The sequence below is a fragment of the Rhagoletis pomonella genome, unplaced genomic scaffold (assembly GCF_013731165.1).
Source record: "Rhagoletis pomonella isolate Grant_MI unplaced genomic scaffold, Rhpom_1.0 Rhpom_scaffold_00005, whole genome shotgun sequence".
NCBI lineage: Eukaryota > Metazoa > Arthropoda > Insecta > Diptera > Tephritidae > Rhagoletis > Rhagoletis pomonella.
In genome coordinates this window covers 27,699,940-27,709,492 of record NW_023458559.1, presented here as the reverse complement: position 1 = coordinate 27,709,492, position 9,553 = coordinate 27,699,940, and positions in this window count along the sequence as shown.

Here is a 9,553-nt window from a genome sequence, read left to right as displayed (position 1 = left end):
CCCAAATGGTGGTGAGGGCGGTAGCGACCTCCCGTAGTGAGAGCAGTGTTGGCGGCCCTAGTTATAACAACGGGCCTCTGATGAGTAACGGCGGTGACAGCGGCCCTGGATGGCGATGATGTTAGCGGCAGACAGCAAGTAGCGGTCCTCGGTAGCGGTTTGGCCTAGGGGCGGCAATGATATTGGCGGCCCAATGGTGAGGAAGGCGGCAGTCCGGCCCTAATGAAGGACGACGGTGACAACGGCCCTGGATGGCGATGATGTTACTAGCGGCCCTGAAAAGTGGCGGCTCTTGGTATTGCTTTCTGCCTGGGGCGGCAGCGATGCTTAGTGGCGGCCCGATAATGAGGAAGATGGCCACTCGGCCTTAAGAAGCGGTGATAATGATGACGGCCCTGGATGGTGATGATTGGGCCAGCGGTCCTCTTTAATGACAGTCGGTGGCGGTTCCTCGTTGTAGTTTTGGCCCAGGGCGGAACTTAATATTGGCTGTCCGAAACGGTCACGGAAGTCCCCTACGGAAGCTACGGAAGCTGGTCGTCCATATGTTCTCACAAACCACCAACCTGTCCCGCAGGCAGAGCCAGGGGCGCTCGAGGTTACACGGCCTAATCCGTCCCGATGCGCTCCGTGCCTACCTACGGCAGCTTGGTCAGTCTGTATTCCCCATGTGCAGAGCCAGGGGCGCTCGAGGTTACACGGCCTAAGCCGTCCCGATGCGCCCCGTGCTCACCCATTGGGGTGAGACGGTACGTATTCAATCGTGGTGGCTTGAAATTGTGGGGCGGTTTTATCCACCGCACAATGCCTGCTCGCCACGCGGTATCTAAGTGGGCAGGAGAGTTCGTCTCCTGTCCACTGAGACCGTTTTTAAAATAATGGGTTTGGGGGTCTGTGCGAGGGGTATTCCCCCTTTCACAGGCCCCCCTCAACCTCTCGGCCTTTCCCGCAGGACAAGCCAGGGCGCTCGAGGTTACACGGCCTAAGCCGTCCCGATGCGCTCCGTGCTTACCTACGGAAGCTGGTGCTGGCTGAGTTGGCGTTAATCAACTTAAGTCGGTTGTTGGATAAGCAGGTTGAGAAGCGAATGAAGATCGTGATTTTTGGCATGTTTGCGCAACGAATTCTAGCGGAGTATTGGTGTGTACGAATGCTTTGCACTTTTGCGTGCTTCCCTTTGGTTGTTCATACGTATGATTGTATGTATGCATGTAGATCTGTATGTATATAAATATGTAGCGTATGTATGGCTGGATGTGGATATGTATGTACGTATGTATGTACTTGTGGGTTTTATGTATGCATGTACGTATGTCAGTCAGTGTAGCGTAGGGGAGCTACGTTACATGTTTTTTAAACTTTTATACACGAAGCATACAAATATGCACACCAGAAGAAAGAGGGTTCAATCGCCTTTACAACGATATCAAATTCTTAAAAAGCGCTGAGCAATTTCTTTGTTACTTTTTTTTATAAAGGAGTTTATTTTTCCTTTTAAATGTTGTTTTTTTTATAAAATTTTTATGTACGAAGTATACAAATACGCATATCAGAAGAAAGAAGTTTTGATTGCGTTAACAACGATATCAATTTTTTAAAAATCGGTTAGTAATTTGTTTGTTCAAAATATTATTTTTATAAAAAAAAGTATCTTTTTCTTTTAAATGTTTTTTTCTCAAATTTTTACATACAAAGTATACAAATATGCATATGAAAGAGAAGAACTGGTCTAATAACGTTTACAATGATACCAACTTTTTAAAAATGAGTTTAAAATTTTTTAAGGTTTTTAATTTTTCGAAGACCCCACCTGTAACTGTACCACCCAAGCAACTGTAATATAAGGTGCAAAAACAAAAGTTATACAACCATTTAACTAAAGTCAAAAGGCAGTCTAGGACTGTACTAAAAGGACTTTAAAATATCAAAAATATGATTACTTCTAAAAATTCTTTACAAACATTCAGTGGAATGTAAAATAATATAGTTTGGGTACCCAACTATTCGACTTTAAAACAATTTAAGTCTCTTGGTTCACAAGGACGAATAGGTATAGAAAATTCCCGTTTAAATAATAACTTTTGAAGACGATAAAATTAGAAAGATGAAGGTCGAGGATGTGGTCTTATTAGTCGTTAGCAAATAAGTTTTTCAATAATAAATACATACTGCAAATTTTCAAGAGAATTCAAGGAAAAAATTTTAAAAGCACATTTACAATATATATTCGTCCTTAACCACCAAACATTTTAATATTTTTAATTCAACAAAAATGTACTCTTTTATTTGGTACCCATTTTGTTATTAAACATTGCGCTGAATTTTTTAAATAAATTTTTGAATTTACGATCTCTTTGTAATTCAAACGTCCCCTGAAAAATCCGGACGTCAGAGAGAAAACTTAAAATGCAGTTTTTATATTTTCGGAACCTTGTTTCGCGAATATATTGACTTTTTTGAGTTTAAAATTGTCTTTCGTATGGTGTGATAGCTGTTTTCCTTACATGCAATAATAATCAAATTATTTTCCTTGTTTCTCCTTAGAAGGGTCCATCAGTTTACAAAATCTTTTTTATGGCAAATATCTACTTCACTTCCCAGTAACTTGGTTCCAGTTATTATTCATTCTTCCTTCTCTCCTTATATATTCCTTGGTGATGTATGGTCCAAAAAGGTTCCGGACCTAGTTAATGCTGTTGCTGCCGGTGATTGATCTCCGCACACAGACTTAAGGCGCTGACTTCCATTGAAAATATACTTGGGAGTTTACCCATACTTATTTTCGTACCCTTTTTTTGTATCCCCTTTGAGAATTCTTAAAATGCGTAAGGTGGATGAATGAAATAACAAGTGATTTATTTTGGAACGAATTTCCGTCATACCTTGTCAAGTTTGGTTTGCAGACAAACCGGTTTCGGCGTTGTGCCATCTTCAGTGTCATTTTTCGTTCTGTTTCGTGTGAGAACGAAAAATGACACTGAAGATGGCACAACGCCGAAACCGGTTTGTCTGCAAACCAAACTTGACAAGGTATGACGGAAATTCGTTCCAAAATAAATCATCTTACCACCCGGTCGGAAAAATCAACCAACACCAACACAGAAATAATAAGTCTCTAGCGTAATTCTAGGCGCAATGTTGCTAACAACAATATGTTACCGAATGCCGCAAGCAGTACAGGTAGGTCGCCTTAGCAAAGAAAAAAGTTTAAAGGTTAAATTTTGATTGCACGAGTTCGCGATAGACAAAATGGCATGAATTAAGTAGAGTAGAGCAATTTGGGCCAGTCATGTATATAACCACGACTAACCCTCTCTAACATTTATCTAAATAAACAAACTTTTCATGAGATAGCCCAGCTTCAGTCCACACAACGCACTAGTCTGGCAGCTACTATTTGCTGGCCAAAAGTATTTTTTTTAAGTACCAACAAATCGATTTTTTTGTGTCCCTTCAATAAACAAATTCTCCGGAGTACTTTTTTGCTTCTCACTATTTTCTTAAAGAGTTTTCCCTTTGAGATATCAGCTGTTAAAGTTTACATACATATTTCTTTCTTTCGTAGTCAGCTGTTTTGTAGCTCGAATAGGAATAAGTCTTCGATTGAGAAAGATATACTTCAAACAAGTAAGAAAGTCTAAGTTCGGGCGGAGCCGAACATTAAATACCCGGCGCAAGTATTAAATATATGTTTTCCACCTTTCCGAAAGCTACTGCTACATGATAAGCCGGGGTGTATACATTTTAAGTAAATTAGCGTCCTTAAATTTCGAAATATTGAAATTTCAAGCATATCTGAAATTTACCGTTATATGAAAAGCGGCCTCAATTTTAGTCCGATTTCAACAATTTTCAACGGTTTGCTTTTATGAGGCAAGGACAATAACCATACCGAGCTTGGTACAAATTGCTAGAACGGTTAGCGAGATACATATATGTGATCACAAGTGGGTGGTGCTACGCCCATTTTCCAAAATTTTGTCATAATCGTATTTCTTGGTAAAGAATTGTTGCAATCATCAATTTTGAATAAATTAGCTTCAATATTTACTGCTTTATCGAAGATTTTGAATTTCTCGAAATTACCGTTATATGGGATGTGGGGGTGGTTGCTGTCCGATTTTAGAAATTTTCGGCCAGTTGGTATGTTGTACCAGGAACAACAACTGTGCCAGTTTGGAAGAAATTGATGTAGCGGTTACCAAGATATACACATGTAACCATAAGTGGGCGTGGCTACGCCCATTTGCCAAAATTTTGTAATATTCTTATTTCTCGTCTAAAACTCATTGCAAATATCAATTTTGAGTGAATAATCTTCAGTAGTTACTAAAATATCGCAGTTTTCGTTTTTCTGAAAATTACCGTTATATGGGAGGTAGGCGTGGCTATTGTCCGATTTTCAAAATTTTCAGCCATTTAGTATGCTGTACTAAGGCCAACAACTGTGCCAAGTTTGGAAGAAATTAGTGCAGCGGTTACCAAGATATACACATGTAACCATAAGTGGGCGTGGCTACGCCCATTTTCAAAAATTTATAATATTCATGTTTTCCGTCTGAAACTCACTGTAAGTATCAATTTTGAGTGAATTATCTTAAGTAGTTACTAAAATATCGCAGTTTTCGTATTTCTTAAAATTACCGTTATATGGGAGGTAGGCGTGGTTATTATCCGATTTCGCCCATTTTCAATACCATCCGTCCCACGCCCAAAAGAAGTTCACGTAGCAAGTTTCGTTAAGATATCTCAATTTTTAATCGAGTTATCGTGTGCACAGACGGACGGACAGACGGACGGACGGACGGACAGACAGTCACCGTTTAATCGATTTCTCTTTTCATTCTGATCATTTAGGTATACATTTGTCTATATCTATCTCGATTCGTTTTGCCTGTTACAAACAACCGTTATGTGAACAAAGTTATAATACCCTTGTGCACAAGTGCGCTCGGGTATAAAAATCTGCAATCAGATTCAAAATCAGCGACCTCGAAAGCTCGCCATTTATATGGGTTTGTGGTGAAAAGGAAAAAATTATTAAATTTGGTCGCCGTACTAGATCCGTCATTTTAAATTAAAAAAATTTTACACCGGACTCCAAATCCGCGACCTTGAAAATCCCGTTTGTGTATAAGTTTTTTGTGAAAGGGAAATAAGCGACCTCAAAACCCCTCAGACACTAAGTTTCAAATCAATTTAGTTTCTTCTCGACTCGGACATATTTTTTTTAATTATCTTAAATTCTTATCACCATTCCTTTGCCTTAGCTGGTATCCCTTGAATTAAGCTAAATCTCTTCACGTATGAGCATGTTGACGAATTATGCAGATATTCTTAAAAGAAGAAGGCCACTTTATCGTTTCTTTTTATGCAAAAAAACATATCTATTTTATAAAGCACACTTTGCGTCGACACCAAAAACTATTACTTACTGAGCTTTCAGTATATGGTGAGCGAGCAAAGATCCATATGTTATTTTCGCCCTCGTCAAACCTGGTTTCTATTTTCTGTTGTATTTTTCTGCTGCCAGTTTAATTTTGTTTTACGCTGCACTAAATTCAGCTCAATAAAAGTTTATCGCGTTCACACGTACGCAACAGTGCCATTCACTCGCCGGTCTGTTGGTTGCGTTGTGGCGCAATGTGCCACAATTTGAGGCACACACTCTCGTAAACAAAAAAACGTACATACATACATATGTATAAGCCCTTGCACGCCATTTTGAGCCACGCTCGCGCACATTCGTTCCCCAACCCGCCATACGTCCTTATAATTGCAGTGCGCGAACACTTCCTGTCATCAAATGTTTTGTGTTGGCTATTTGTGTGGCAGCAGCGATTTATTGTTGTTGCCAGTTGGCTTGCTTACAGTTACTATGTAGTTTTGGTGCTCGTACTTCATTTTGTATTCTGTTTCTGTTTATTTTGTTTAGTTGTCACCATCGGGCATGTCAAACTTCAAAACAGTTTCGAAACTGTAAATGACAAAATGTTAAATGGGCTTTCAATGTGTGTTGGACTAGCGACTAGCCTTCGGTGAGCTGTATGTTGCATGCAGCATATCAATGGCTCGCATACAGACACGCATCGCGCTCGTCCTGTCATCTGCCACTGTTCTTCGCTGTGCTTTCACGAAGATTTTCTTCATTTCAGTCCTGGCAAGCATCCCGCGACATTTGTGACAGTACTCATCCATTCGAATGTATCCACTGCTGCAGGCGGGTGTATTAGTTTGGTGAAATGATATGGTATTTGTTCTTTATTTGTGTGTGTGTGTATGTACGCGCGTCGAAATACGCACTGTGTGACAGCAAGTGATCTCCGTTTCAATGAGTTTTTGAAAATGGTCCTACACTGCGCTGGACAAATGACCAACGAAATGACACAAAATGAAATGGAACGAATAGAAAATCGGTAGCCATGACGATGGTTGTGTTTTAAAAGGTGGAATAATAACTGTTGCGAAAATATGGTGTGACTCTGTGTATGGATAGAAAGAAATTTTGGCGGAAATTAAGAATTGGAGCCTAGCTATTCGGTTTTCGATAATACAATAGAACCTTTCACTTTTCTTAATTTATGGAAAAAAATAATACAATGCAATCCCTTAAATATGAAGAACTCGCTGCGTCGGTATGAGCCATTAGCGCCGCCAAAAAATAAGCTTGGTAGACTGGAGTATCCAATTCTATTTTCATCGCCGAAAATCGAATATTAAGAAGAAATAAATGCGTCATTACTTTGATATACAAAATAAGAAAGCTAAATTGAACCAAACATGCACCTCAGGTGATAAGTGGTGTTCACGCTAGAAGGCTTGTTACCGCTTCAACAACTTACTCTCTGTATATAAGTAGTATGTCGGGTTTCCTAACCAAGAGAAAATCATTCTAGAAGAAATTGATTACAACCCTCTGCAAGAGCTTCTGTTGCTTGGCCATTCTATCTCCAACAAATTGGTGACTGCTAAATAAGTGCTGGGCAGTGGCAGATACGGTTCTATACACTTTCCTCTTTTTCTTCGCATCCACATCTACGACAGTAGTGCGGCGCGTTCGCTCCCAATCTCATTAGACAGCTTCCTATAAGAATCCCTGTTAGTAAGGATACTTCGTTATATTTTCCGCCCTAGAGAACATATGTGCGTTTCTTAGAAGAGGAAGTTTTCTCAGCGTTTATTTGCCGTTTGTATTCTGCTTTTTGCTAGTCGCTAAATTTGGTGGTAGGGTGGTATGGTGGTCGACATGCTAGCTAGCCCAGGCTAGCTCGTCGGTGGGCGCGGTCTTTACCACCCACCTTACCTAAAGCCGACATAAGCAAACAAAAAAACAAAAAATCATGCTTGAGTTTGGAAGCTAAGTAGAGCAAAAAAAATAGATAAGAAAAGGTAAAAAAAGAAGAGGCAGTCCAGTCAGGCGGAGTCAGTCCCACCCCATCTACTTGCATTCACTCAAAGTAGCCATGGGCCTCGCTGTGACCCCTGCTCATTCGCAAGGCCCCATAATCCTGACGTGAACGTGAAAACGTGAACTCCTAAAGAAAGGTAAAAAAACAATAAAAACCAAATGAAGAAAAATCACTTTCCACTCTCGCTGAACTGCAAACTTCAAACATATAAGTATGAGTTTTTTTCCCATAGTGCATTGATATGCCTACCAAGTCCTTTCGCTGAAAGATGGGTAGTCGTGCCATTCTTTGCCAATTCAGCGGCTTTGCAGCTACCCTCCTATAATAATGGGCCATCTCGTTAAGAGATCTACATCATTCAGTGAGAGATCTTGAGTTGTTGACGCAAGAGTCTTGACATTTCATTACTGCTTGTCTCTCGGAGAAGATAAAGGCCTTTATTTTCTCTTGGGGTGTTCTTACAAGTTGCCGAGTGGCGCCCTGGATAGCCATTACATCTTCCTGGTATACTCAGAATGAATAGAGAAATGCTCAGAATGAATAGAGAAATCGATTAAGCCATGTCTGTCTGTCCGTCCGTCTGTCCGTCCGTCCGTGTACACGATTACTAGAGCAAAAACTGAGATATCTCAACAACATTTGGTATGTAGGTTTCTTTTAATCCAAGGTAAGTTGGTATTGAAAATGGGCGAAATCGGACTGTAACCACGCCCACTTCCCATATAACGGTATTAACTGAAGATAATTCACTCAAAATTGATATTTACAATAACTTTCAGACGAAAAATAAGAATATTATAAAATTTTGGGCGTAGCCACGCCCACTTATGGTTACATGTGTATATCTTGGTAACCGCTGCGCTAGTTTCTTCCAAACTTGGCATAGTTGTTGGCCTTGATACAGTATACTATATGGCTGAAAATTTAAAAAATCGGACAATAACCACGCCCACGTCCCATATAACGGTAATTTAGAGAAATACAAAATCTTCGATAAATCAGTAAATATTGAAGCTAATTTATTCAAAATTGATGCTTGCAACAATTCTTTTATAAAAAATACGCTTATGATAAAATTTTGGAAAATGGGTGTGGCACCATGGTGAAAAAACATATATTTAATACTTGCGCCGGGTATTTAATGTTCGGCTCCGCCCGAACTTAGACTTTCTTACTTGTTCTAATTCCAGTTCTGGAGAGACTCCTCAGTATATAGAGTCTTCAGTATATATTTTTACAGCGTTGCGTATATGGTATAAGGCCTGGTGTTCCAATCCTCTCGAGATAGTATGTTAAATTATAACTTTTAGATGATAAGATTTGATAGCATGCAGCAGTCAGTAATTGGAGATGTCAGTATGGGCGCCATTGTCCCTAAGGCTTTCGAGTGGCCGGATGTAACGTCTGCCCAAGAACCTGCCTCTTTGAGTCTTACCCCTTTCACGACTAAGAGAAACATTCTTCCTAAAAAGTTTTTCCACTCATAAGAAAACTGGTTTTGGTTTTTATAATTTGCCTCATTTATATTAAACTAGCTCTTTTTATTATAAAATTTCAGGAAAAAATATTTTTACCCAAACTAAAAATAACTTGGCACCAATTAGAAAAAAATGCTTTTAGAGAAAGTGGCAGTGATGGAAAAAAATTGAGAACAAATTTAGTTTTTAGAACAACCCCATTCGAGAGAAACATTAGAAAACGAATTTTTATAAAAAAATGTTAATTTTACAAACTATTGTTTTAGGAAACCTTTAAAAAAATATTTTTACCAAAGGCAGAAAAATTACACAAATAAATATAAACCTTTTTTCGGGGAAAAATATAGTGTGTGAAATTTAAAGTTTTATGTTTATTATAATGTGTATCTTTTATATCTAAATAGCTCTTTTTATGATAAAATTGTAGAGATAATTATTTTAACTAAAAATAATAACTATTATTTAATAATTAGAAAAAATAGATACTTTTTTTGAAAAATCCCATTTTTAGAGAAATACTTTACGAAACAAGTAAGAAAGTCTAAGTTCGGGCGGAGCCGAACATTAAATACCCGGCGCAAGTATTAAATATATGTTTTCCACCTTTCCGAAAGCTACCGCTACATGATAAGCCGGGGTGTATACATTTTAAGTAAATTAGCGTCC